Below are 13,795 nucleotides of genomic sequence, written 5' to 3' on the forward strand. Positions count from 1 at the left end.
TATTCCTATTTGATTTTGTTGCTAATTTTTTTTTAACAATTTTGTTCACAAGGTTTGGGTGTAACGTATTTGGACAAAAGAGATAAAACTAAAGAGATTTTGAATGAGTAAAAAGAGGTTAGTGTATTTGTTGTCGTACATTTCAACTCCTAATTAAATTATGATCCGTGTATATTGATTTGAACTGTATTAGTCTAGATATGTTTTACATCAGCAATAGACCAGTCAACGGTATGCAGAAAGGCACCGTGTTTTATTTATTCATTTTATATAGTTTTCAAAGATATTAATAGAGATTATAGGGATACTATTTTTACTTTTAGAATGGAGGGACTTATTTAAAAAACTTTAAAATTAAGAAGATCTAATAGCAATTTTAGGTTCAAAATATGAAAGGCTTAAGGTGCTTAAAAAAAAGCTAAACGAGGTGAAATAAAATCTAGAAGAAACCAATAAACAGTTCTTTTTTCTTTTTCCTTCTTTGTGTGTGCTTAAGGGCCCGTTTGGTTGCTAAAAAGAGGAAAGAGGAGTTAAAATGAGCAGAAAGCCTGTCAAAATTAACAAAAACTGTCAGTTTTGACAGGCTTTCTTGTAAAAACATTCCAAAAATAACGTTTTTGAAAAAAAACCTGTCAAAACTGACAATTTTTATCAGTTTTGGCAAGCTTTCCCAAACCCTCTTCAGCAACCAAACGGACCCTAAGTACATAGATAATAGTTAGTTGTGCATGTGACTCTTGCCAGAGACTTTAGCTCTCGGAAGCTTGCGCATTGTCGTCTATGATATCAACAAAACTCCCTTATTTAATTTTGTATTTATTTAAGAAACTAGCATTAGATTATTCATAATGCCAATGATGTTACACATGGAAGAAGATACCTCCAGGGTATGCAAGCAAGCATTTGGCACGTGAAACGCTTAGGGTAGATTTGGACTCTATTGTTCCCAATTTTACTTTTTGGTTCCTTAAACATCAACTTTAATAATTCCCAATTTTACTTTTTTCTCTTGATTATTTTTCTCTTGATTATTTAAAATCAGAGCAACATGAGCAAGATATCAAGTCGGTGCAAAACATTAATGATCGCTGACGTCACTATTTCATAAAATTATATCCAGATACATGCAAGTTTCACCTTCTTTTCCAATATGATTTTGCATAAAAGAGCTTTTCCTTGCAATTTGCAGAAAAATGTGAAGTGCGCGTCAAATCCACCTCATTTTATAATGGAGGGCACGGGTCGGGAGGTTGGTGGTGTAGTAGTATAATAATTTAGTAATGAGTTTTTTTTAGATAGACTTTTTTTCCTAAATAATTAGCAAAACCGACCGATTTGTTAATTATTTAGCAGAATGTCAAAAAGAGGTCGGTTCTGCTAAATGGTCTCTTCGAAACATACATGACTACTACTTCCATATATTTAGCGGCCCCTAACTGGTCACTAACCGAATTTAGAAAACCCACAAACTAGTAGTCTCGTGGGTTTGTAATCGATGATTCTGTCAGAGCTTTCATTCTCATTGGCTGGTGGAGAAATCTGCTCTTTGGCTTCTTCTCCATCCGTCGTTGTTGTTCCTATATTACAATTTTGTGTATCACATGCAGTGGATAAGCATTCAATTGCTTTGTCCATGCTTTGACCTTCAAGGATAGTGCTAATATCGGTGCATATATGTGTGGAGAAATTTGGAAAATTCAGGTTTTTGCAGATTCTGTGTCATAAGTCGACTCATGCACAGGCACAAGTCGACTTATGGTAAGTCGACTTATACAGACTGTTAAGTCGACTTACGTTCTGCTCTGGATTGTTGGTTTTTTGCTCTGCCAAGTCGACTTATCAGGTCTGATAAGTCGACTTACGATCTGTTCTCCAGTTGTTGTTTTTCGCTCTGCCAAGTCGACTTATGCAGACTGTTAAGTCGACTTATGACGGGTTTTTTTTTTGGAAAGTTAGAGTTCCTATTTGCAGTCTGTTTGGGTTTCTGTTTTGGTATAAATACCAATACGATTTGAGGGTTTTGTAGGAGAAAATCTGGGGATTTTAGAGCACAGAAAAGAGAGATCTTTCTGAGCTATTTGTTAGGGTTATTGGTTGAGAGTTTGAGAGATTTGTTGGTGAGATTAGTTGGTTCGTTTGAGCGATTTGTAATCTCAATTTGTACTCTCCTTCTCTATTAGTGAAAACCCACCCCCCTTCTTGCCCCGTGGACGTAGGCAATTGCCGAACCACGTAAAACCTTTGGTGTTTGTGTTTTTGTTTGGTCTTTCTCTCGGCGTTTGTTGGTTTGGTTTCTCAAAGCATCATAGTTGGTTGTTTGTTTGGCTTCCGCGCCGTGCACAACAAGTGGTATCAGAGCTCGGGCAACGCTTGGGCTATTTGGAGGAGTAGATCGCTTTGGAAGTTCATCTAGGGCTTCGTTTGGTGATAAAGGTGGGATCTTTTTGGTAAAAATCTCGTCTTTTTCAGTTTGGATCTATTTCTCGTTTGTTTCCGCATTGGTTTGGTGGTGCCTTGAGGATTATGGCCGAGAAAGAAGGAGTTGTGGGCAGTACTTCCGGCGTGAAGACCGTCCAAAGCTTGAATATCCACTCAATGAAGATTGATGTGGAAAAGTTCAATGGCACAAACAATTTTGGACTTTGGCGATGCGAAGTCATGGATGCGCTCAACGCGCAAAATTTGGAAGATACATTGGAGTTGGACGGGAAACCGGACAATATTGATGAGAAGGTTTGGAAAAAAATGAATAGAACGGCGTGTGGTGTGATTAGGTCTTGCCTTACCCAAGACCTTAAATATGATGTGATGAATGAAACTTCGGCAAAGAAGATTTGGGAGGTCCTAGAGGGCAAATATTTGACGAAGAGCGTTGAAAATCGTTTGCATTTGAAGAGGAGGCTTTATCGCTTCCAATTGAAGAAGGGGACATCCATTAGTTTAATGGGAAGGCATCTCTTTCGTATAGTGAGGTCACCGCTGCACTTGTGAATTATCAGCTTCGAAAGAAGGATAAGGAGACTTCGTTTGAGCCGGTAGCGGGGGCGTTGGTCGCAAGAGCAAAGGGTCCAAACCGTAGTGGGAGGTCGCAGTCTAGAGGGGCACATCTTGGAGTTCGTAAGAATCAATGTGCCTTTTGCAAAGAAGATGGACATTGGAAAGCCGATTGCCCAAAGTTAGTTGATCGAGCCGGGAAGAATAAGGGAAAAGCTATTCAAGCTTCAGAGGCGAATGTTGTCAAGGCTAGTGGCAACGATTCAGATTCGGATTCTTCGGGCTACTCGTTATCTGCACTGCCGTCAGTTTGTGTTGCCTACTCTACAGAGTGGATATTGGATTCGGGTGCTACATACCACATTTGCCCTAGGAGGGATTGGTTCTCCAGCTTTCAGGAGTTGGAAAGAGGGGATTTCGTGCTCATGGGGAATGATCACAAATGCTCTATTGGTGGTATTGGTACTGTTCGGATCAGGATGAGTGACGGGGTGATTCGGGAGTTGGTTGGAGTGAGGTTCGTTCCTCAGTTGAAGAAGAACATCATTTCACTTGGAGCTTTGGAGGCAGCTGGCTATAGGGTGACCTTGGCGGATGCACGCTTGAAGGTTACATTTGGGTCCATGATTGTGATGAAGGGCGTCAGAAGAAGAAATTTGTATTATTTGCACGGAAGCACGGTGATTGATAGGGAAATGACGACTTCATCAGATTCGGCTAGACTGTGGCATTGTTTGGTGCTGGGGTATATGATTGGTAATACCGTGCATTGGTTGTTGAGGAGTGCTATGACCTGCAGATTGAAGTCCTGTGAGCACATTAGGATGAGCGAGACCGTGGTGGAGTTTGGCACTTCTATCCATCGAGCGAGGGGTCTTTTTGGAGGTGTTCAGTCAGGCATTTGGGGGCCTTCCAAGGAGGCATCATTGGGAGGTAATCGTATCTTGGTTTCCACAGTTGGTGATTGTTCTAGGCATTATTGGGTCGCGACCAGTTCCCGTTGGTGTAAAGTCCTAGAAGTCAACAACAATTGGAAGAAGTGTATTGGCAGAAAGGTAACTCATTGTTTCAGCTTTGGTAGGGGTCCTTTCTTGCGTTGGTGCCGAGCTCACGGCAATAGGAGACACTTCATTGGTGTGGAGACTTTGGGGCGACGAGATGAGATGACAGTTTCGATGGGTCGTTCCTTTCTGGAGGAGGATCGGCGTTTGATGTCGAGCATTGGCATTGGTGTGCGGGCTTCGACATATTTGGGTCATCTTATGCATAGGTCGCCGACTGCTGCTTTAGGAGTTATTAGATCTGGTGGAGCTGCTTCAGATTTTGGGTCGCGTCGGATATTTGGATACCCAGCATTTGGTCACATCGTGGATGTGAGATTGGATCCGATTGCGCGTTTGGGGTTCGGAGGCTCAGTTGATTATCGTTTGGGAGCTTCTGATTTTGTTCTGAGCAGGTATGTCACTTTTGACTCTCGGCAGGTGGAGAGTGTTGATCAGGTCATTTGGATATCGCAGCAGGTGGAGAGTGATGCTACTCCACGTTGGGTGGAGATTACTCCACATACTCCAGATCATACTGCGTCATTTGGGATTCCAGCTAAGGTGACACAGGTTGGAGATCATTTGGTTTTGGATGCAGATGATGGATTGGTTTTGGATTCAGTTGCAGCTGGTAGATATAGTTTGGATATGGCCATTGGTTTACCTCAGGTGGAGGTGTTTGATTTGTCTCAATTTGGGGTCATTGGGAATACTATCAGTTGCAGATCGTTTGGTGATATTGGAGAAGAGTTGCAGACTTTTCTATTTGATTGAGGGCCTTTGGAGGCCGTTTGGGTGAACTACGTGAAGGCTTGATTCCTTGGGCAAGAGGATACGTAGGCAGTCAGTTTTGATGCAGCCGATTTGGTGAGCGACATCGACATTTGGGGTGAGTGTTCGCACTCCCGTTTGGGTCTCATTATGTGAGGCATTTGTTTGGTTGGTGTCGGCTCAGTTTTGGGAAAACTTCGCCGAGGTGGAGAATTGTGGAGAAATTTGGAAAATTCAGGTTTTTGCAGATTCTGTGTCATAAGTCGACTCATGCACAGGCATAAGTCGACTTATGGTAAGTCGACTTATACAGACTGTTAAGTCGACTTACGTTCTGCTCTGGATTGTTGGTTTTTTGCTCTGCCAAGTCGACTTATCAGGTCTGATAAGTCGACTTACGATCTGTTCTCCAGTTGTTGTTTTTCGCTCTGCCAAGTCGACTTATGCAGACTGTTAAGTCGACTTATGACGGGTTTTTTGGAAAGTTAGAGTTCCTATTTGCAGTCTGTTTGGGTTTCTGTTTTGGTATAAATACCAATACGATTTGAGGGTTTTGTAGGAGCAAATCTGGGGATTTTGGAGCACAGAAAAGAGAGATCTTTCTGAGCTATTTGTTAGGGTTATTGGTTGAGAGTTTGAGAGATTTGTTGGTGAGATTAGTTGGTTCGTTTGAGCGATTTGTAATCTCAATTTGTACTCTCCTTCTCTATTAGTGAAAACCCACCCCCCTTCTTGCCCCGTGGACGTAGGCAATTGCCGAACCACGTAAAACTTTGGTGTTTGTATTTTTGTTTGGTCTTTCTCTCGGCGTTTGTTGGTTTGGTTTCTCAAAGCATCATAGTTGGTTGTTTGTTTGGCTTCCGCGCCGTGCACAACAATATGCAGTTTCCGAATAACAAATTACATCATGAATATTTTATTGAGAGTTTGTCTGAGAAGTGATCTCGATCACAATCGAGGGCTGTCTCTTTTTTAATCACATTTACGTAGTTATCAATGCTTGCACTCAATTCTTTACTGATAGAATTTGTGGCATCATCATCAACTTCAGCTCCTTCATGTACTATGTCTTCATGAATATTTGGGAACCAAAACCTTCTTCATGAATAATTGGGAACCAAAAACTACAAGACCAGTAGTCCCGTAGGTTTTTTGGGTTAATTTACTAAACATACGGGACTAGTAATCTCGTATGTTTCGAAGAGACGGATTTTCAAAACCGACCTCTTTTTGGCCTGTTAAGATGTCGGTTTTGCTAAATAATTAGCAAAATGATTAGTTTTGCTAATTATTTAGCAAAAAAGATCTTTTTTAAAAAAAAAATCTGTTTAGTAAAGGGATTTACAATATCTTTGGTAGTTGGGTGAAAAATAGTGACATGCTACAGTTCATCTATGATGAAGCCCCTCGAAGAGACTTACGCCTCGTTTGGTACGCGGGAATGGACAGAAATAAGAATGGAATGGAAGAAGGAATGGAATGGATTGTATGTGGGAATGGAATGGTCATTCCCATTCTCATGTTTGGGTACGTTTGTAAAATGAAGCTAAAATGAAAATCTCATTCTTATTCTCATGTTTGGTATCACTAGTTCACAAGTGAGAATGGAATCACATTTTCTAATAATGTCCTTACAACAACATATATTTTTAATAAGATAAAAATAAACATTAATGATAATAACTAAATGTAGGCGTCAAAAATGCTGAAAGATATCCAAATACAGCTCAAGAGGAAATCATCCAAAAAGGCAGAAGAACACAAGTCTTTACTGTCTCGCACGCGAGACAGACTTGACTGTCTCGCCGTGCGAGACAGTCATTATACTGTCTCCGCGGCACGACAGACTTTTTTCTGTCTCCCACACGCGAGACAGTCTGACTGTCTCGCCCAAGCGAGACAGTCTTTTACGTCCTCGACGCGTGCGAGACAGACATGTTTACTGTCTCGCACAGTGAAGCAGCTTCAACAACCCATGTCAAAAACCCTTTGTAACCCCTCATACACGTGCACACTAAACTGTCAAAGAACGTGAAAACGCTGGGCGAGAACAACGTGATTAACTGCCCAACATACACGGCAGTTTGAAACGTGGAAGGCATTAAAACGCGAAAACTGCTTGCGTTACTCGTTTCCGGAGGCAGTAATTCACTGTCTCGGGGTCGACAGGCACAAACTGTCTCCGACCCAGCGACGCACAGCGCAATAGCAAATTTACTGTCTCGCTGAGCGAGACAGCAAATGCTGTCTCGCGAGCACTGTTCATCCAGAGGGTTATAAATACCCCCCGAAGGCCATTTTCACAGGGGCTGCCAGCAGAGATCAAAAGTTGAGCACTTGAGAGCAATCCAGAGCAGAGAGAGAGCAGAGGTGCTGATCTTACGGCCAATCCTTGAAATTGAGCTTTGACTTGATTTCAAGAAGAACGACTATCTTACCTTGATAAGATATCGTTTCAAGTTCTCACTTCGATAAACGAAGTCAGAATCATAAACCCCTCACGGTTCAATCAGAATCTGTGACTTGGTGGTCCACGAGTCAAAGCGCTCCCGGCACAGGCAAAGAACCCACGCAAGCAGTGATCCAAACAACGATCCTGCGTTTGTTTCCCAAGAGTTGTAATTTTTATTTTGTTGTGTAAAAGAGGTCTTATAAAAAGGCCATTTCTTTTGAATTTATTGTAATCGACCGAAAATATAATGAATTCCACAGCAGAACCAACTTTTGACGAAAACACTAAACAATTTTATTTATGCATAGGTTATATTAATTTTGGTGCATGTTATACTAATGCACATGTTATCTCTCAAGTGTATGTTCTGTTTATATTTTTTAAATAATACTCACTATTTCTTAGTCTTAAAAAATTAAAGAAAAATAAATAAAAGATTATCGCATCTTTCATAGGTCCAAAAAAATATAAAGAATGATATCCACAGTTCTAGATATATAAATTAACTCATTTGATAAAGTATCAAAATCACTCATATCATAATAGGGGTATAATTAAAAAATAGGGGTCTAATTGAAAAATACCTATCTTCTCCCTTGAATAGGGGTATAAATTAACTTATTATTAATAGGGGTATAATTAAAAAATACCTAACTGATTTGATTCTCCCTTGAATGGGAATGATCATTCCCTATCTTCTCACTTGGAATGCTCATTCCCACAAAAAGTGGGAATGGTCATTCCTTAGGAATGGTCATTCCCTAGGAATGGTCATTCTAACATCTAAAAAATAGGTTTGTTTGGTATGAAGGAATGAGAAGTGAGAATGTCATTCCATTCCACCCCATTCCCGCCTACCAAACGAGGCGTTAGGGGCTGTTTGGCTCTCTCACCTTCATAAAATTAAGGGGGCTAACGCCTCGTTTGGTACGCGAGAATGGACATAAGTGAGAATGGAATGGACTTGAAAGCCTGCCAAAAGTGTCAAAAGTGTCACTTTTTGACAGACTTTCAGTCAAAATCTTCTTTTTTAGAGGCGATTTTGGCTGAAAGCCTACCAAAAAGTGACACTTTTGATACTTTTGACAGGCTTTCAAGAGAGTCTTTCCCTCAAAAACAGGGAACAAACATCCCCTTATCAGGGGCTGCTTGATTTGCCTCTTTTGTTTTGAAAAGCAATGAGAAGTCGTAAGAAAGCGAGTTCGTGGTCAGTTTTACACACTTTTACACTGTTTGGATGCAGCTATACAAACATAAAAATATGCCTACGTGGCAGCCTCGAAGCTGATGTGGCATGGGAAAATACAGATCCTTGAAAAAACAAGCCATATTAGGCGAAAACCGCAGCTGTTATTAGTGAATAAAATGATAAAAAAAAACCTAACCCCTACCTTTTACCGCCTCTTATCACTTTTTCTCCCTGCGCCTCTTCTTATGCTTCCCTCACCTAATGATCCTTATCATTTGCTTGTATGTCAGCTCGCTTCAAAATTCCGATCTAATTGAAAGACCAATACGTTCGGGGGGGGGGGGGGGGGGTGTTGGGGGGGCTTCTTTACGTACATGCAATAAAATTCCCTTTGTAAACCTTACCATTAATCTACTTCTTATTATTACTAAAGTATGAACAACAAAAATGCTAAATTAGAAACAAACCTAAGGTTCTCAACAAGAAATCCTAATAGCATTTTCACTCGCGACGTTGCCCAAAAGTTTCTGAACTCCCATCAAAACTTTCCCTCCTCGCACGTCTCCACGATACCCACGATTCTCTCTCTTCCTCTTTTCAATTTCCTTTCAATCCCCACTTCCTCCTCTCTATGCTCACTCCCCCAAACACCACACGAGATCTCCGAAAGCCCACCAACATCAAGGCCTACAAAGACGACCGCCCTCCGCTCCGATCTGGATCTAGATCCGCAAAACCCGACAACCAAACCACACTTCCCCTCACTTCCCTCCACTTCCAGCTCGCCGGACCAAACCCCAAACCAACTCAACGGAACTCACACCGACATCCTGCTCCAGTGGGGCACAACAGGAGGTCGAGCTCGAGATCGGCCAAGAGCCATCCGACGGCTGGCCGATGAGTCTTCGGTCCATCCGAGACCACATGTCAAGATCAACGGCGCTGCTCTGTCGTACGCCGAGAGGATTCGTCGTGGCGGCACTAACGCATCATCGATGCTCATGCCAAGGGTAGCGGCCGGAGGGGCTGCTGCCGTTGAGGGATTCTACGAATTCAAGATTGGGGTTTGTCCTTTAAAAATTGAATTTTTTTCTTAGCTTCCTGATGTAGGCTGTCTTAAAATTTATAATTTTGATATGTTTGAGTATTTCCATAATTTTAGTTGGGTTTTGATTTTTTTATTTGATATCTTTGGAGCCAAGATGTGATGAAATAAAGAAACCAAATACCGCTTAGATCCAAAGTTTCTTTTTATTTAATTGCTTTTAAAGATTATTCCTGCCCAACTTCTCTTTAGATTAATTTGATTTCAGGTATGCTAATATCAAAAACCGGCGACATGATAATTTCACTTATGTATGTATATTTGTCCCTAATGTATTTATTCAACTTGCATATTCTTTCAATATAATACATTTCAGGAATTTCAATATAATACGCTTTAGACATTTTAAAGTTGCTGTCATTTGCATAGGGTCCATTGAGATGCAATATAAATTACCAAGTTTTTGGTTTCACATAGAGCTTTCATTTTGTGAACTGAACAATTTTATGAAGATTCAATCCTGTAGTTCACGAACATTTTTCTTGAACAGCAATTCTCTTCAATATTTACAATTGACATAACTTTGTTCAAACAATTGGCAGAACAAATCCTTTGCTGGAATTTAAATCAAGCAAACTATACATAGGAATATATTGTTTACTGGATTATGTTTCTATTTGTTTGATTCATCCCATGAGTTAACCCCTTATGAAAGTGAGGCTCCTTTTGTCATTTCAATTTGTTTTCCAGTTTACCCATCACATTATTATAGATTTTAGTTGGATTTTATTTGTTTTTCTTGCGTTACTGCATATAAGTCTTTTCTTTTACATTTTTTAAAGTAAAAATTTGGTATATTTTCATACATGGTTTGCTGTTTATTGTTGGCCATCGACGCCGCTGCCTACGGTGATTCCGGCAAGCGGCGGCGGCGCGCTGATGGATCTTGAAGCCAGCGATGATGAGGTTCAGATGTGGTCCTCTCCGATAAGAATTCCTCAGGTTTCATTTGTTTATCTTTATTGGTTTTATTCATTTTTATGGTTTTCATACTTAATGTAGGGTTCTGATGAGTTCTTGAAAGGATATGATGATTGGAGCAGGACAAATTTCCCCTATTACAATGGTATGTGGTCACAGATATAAATAAGGATAAAGATGCGACACATGCACACTTATGGATCAAAATATTGAAAATTTGTCACCTGCATTTGTGTGTTTTTTTCATCTTTTTTTAATCCTTTAAACTGTGTTTTAATCATAATTTGTTATTGACATAATCTGTAGGTATTGAAGCTGCATCCTGAAAACCTATATGCTGCCAATGGTACTGGAGCTATCTTGGCTGAAAAAGGTCACTTTAATGTTTCAAAGGATATATTTTCGGAGGTTACTTTTGGTTATGCATCAGCCTCTTTTCTTTAGTTAAAAATTTCATTAGTTCCTTTTACATGACTTAATTTTTATAATTAGCCGTGCAAAGAAGTTGCATCAGTAGCATTGTTGTTCAGATGCCAGTGTGGTAAATTTGGGCATGCTTATTCTGCTCAAGGACCATTCGCCTCTAGCTGTGAAAATGTATTATAAGAACCTGGATTTTTTTTGTCCATAAGCATTAAGTGTGACAAATTGCTGCTCTTTTATACCAAAAATTGCTTGCAAAAGCTTTATACAACACAGACACAAAGGTCCTTCTATATTATATCTATCACTCCATTATTAGGCAGTAACAGTGAAATTGAATGTAAAAGAAATTTTGTAAAGAGCTATTATTTTGGCGCCTCCAGATATACGCTTCGGTTTATTTGAGGGTTGCTTGCAGAGTTTCTGCACCAACACTACAAAGAAGAAGAGAACTGCCAGATGAGGTTATATGCCTTCTTTTATTCTTTAACATTAATTTCATTATCATTACACTTCATAGTTTCATCAAAATGGCTTAAACATTACTTATTTCCCTTAAAATTATCACTAAAGCAAATTACCCCAGATTGGATTCCACACTATATACAGTAGGGCCTTTCCTCAACAGGAGATTTTCTGACATCTTACTACTTTTGTATTGAGTATTTACTCATTGTGTCAGATAATTTATAAAAAATCTCCAGTTTGCCCTGTAATCTATGGCTCTTGATAGGATTCTTGAAATGTAAGCGTGTGTTCATTATGTGTTATCTTCAGGGTGCCTTCTACTCCCTGTAACTATCGATTAGGATTCCAGAAGAGTGAATTTTTGGTGTGCACTTGCCGTTAATTTGGATTCTCAGATTTCTTTTTATTTTGCTATTTTTCGGTAGCATTTGTTTCTTATCAATTTGTTTTTATTTGCCGCTGGGTGATGTTTGAATGCTTCGTGCAGTGGGTTTTTTAATGCATTTCTTTTTTTGCAATTCTCATATCTGCCCTAGATGTACATGTACACTAGCTGCTGCTTATAAACAAAAAAAACAAAATCAAATCTTCAACTCCTTTCTTTTACCTGGAGCGCGTGTGCACATCCATTTGTATAGGCGCCAAATCGCTAATGCACAAGACAAATGTTATCTCAATTTATTTCTCTGAAGTGAGTTCCTTGGATTTAGATCCTGGTCTAGATCGATAATACTTTTAACTTTACTCATTAGTTTCATTGATTAATAAGCAAACAACACCTATATAACCATTGCATATTTTAGAATCAAAACATACATTTATTTAAATATCTATTAAAAAGTATCGCAATCGAATATGTTTAATAACTACCTACCGAACATACCTTTGGTTAGATTCTATTCATTTATAAAGCCGAACACTAAAAATTATTTGTTTCAGTACTAACATGAACTATCGAAATAAACTTCTACGAATATTTGCGACGAATAATAACCAAACAGTTTATTAATTATTTCGCCGTTCCTTCCACCACTATACTTCATATCTAAAGCAGAATACTTTATTTTCGTAACATGTTCAATATTTACAGAAAATCTTCTAGAAACCGTGCTTTGCACGGGTCTAAATACTAGTAGAATAGAAAATTGAGTTCAGTTGTATATTCATAATCGAGTAAAGATAGGGTCATTTACATTTAAATGTCCATAAGTTTTATCTTATTTTTCACTTTAATATCTAAATGTTTTCTTCTGTCCAAAAATACCTGTAAGTTTAAAAAAAAGTAAACATAGAGACTCCAAAGTTTTTCCCCCTTAAAAACAACATGCTACAGTTGAACAATTTTTAACTTTAATATCTAAAACTTTTTTTTGTTAAATTTTTATTAATGTTTGGAGTTAAATTTTTTTTAATGTTTGGACTATCAAAGTTAAACTTTGATTAAAGTTTGAGGTATCAAAGTTAATTTTTTTTGGGAAAAAAATGGGTATCAAAGTAAAAAATGAGGTGATTTTGAAGTAATTTTTGGGCAAAAGAAAACTTTAGTGTATCAAAGTTAAAAACGAAGTAAAGTTTGTGGTAGTTAAGTGTAAATAATCATATGAAGATACTATCAATTAAGTTAGAGGTAACATTATTATAGCAATAGGAGTTTTTGAAAGGGGTCTACACAATTACCACTTTTAACAAACTTATCATGCAATCCAAACAATATATTGTTATTGTTTTAGGATTCATGATGGAATATAAACTAAACAACGTAAAAACACAAATAGAAAGTAATGAGGTGATGATCACTTTTCATTTGGTGTCATAAAAACTCAAGTTTCCTTCGAACAATCAACAATCGTCTCCTTAATATTTATATCTAGGGTCTGTTCGTTTGACTAAAAAAAGAGGGAAATCAAAGAAATGAAAAACTATTAAAATGAAGAATTGGTTTGGGAGTGTTTGGTTGGCTAAAAAAAGAAGGAAATAAAAAAATGGAGATGAAATAATGTTAGTTGTCACATTATTATTGGATGATGTGAGTGATTTTTTAAGAAAACTTTGTCACATTATTATTGGATGATGTGAGTGATTTTTTAAGAAAACTAGTTTTGATGTTGTTTGGTTGGCGAAAAAAATAAGGAAATGAATTATAAGAAACCTATTTCCTGTAGTTTGTTAATTTTTTTTTTGTTTGGTTCATTCTTAAAAATAAGAAATGAAATTAGATGAGATGAGTTGTCATTGTATTATTGGGTGGTGTGACCCACACTTAAGAAAAATGTTTTCACAACTTTTTGGGATGAAAACAAAGAAATGAAATGTTAATGAGATGAGGTGAATTGTTATAATATTTTATTGGATGATATGAGTGATTTGAAATGATGAGAAGAGATGAGTTGAGTGATGTTTAGATGAAAATAATATTTTATTAGATATGA

Source organism: Asparagus officinalis, chromosome 1, assembly GCF_001876935.1.
Source record: "Asparagus officinalis chromosome 1, Aspof.V1, whole genome shotgun sequence".
Classification (NCBI taxonomy): Eukaryota; Viridiplantae; Streptophyta; class Magnoliopsida; order Asparagales; family Asparagaceae; genus Asparagus; species Asparagus officinalis.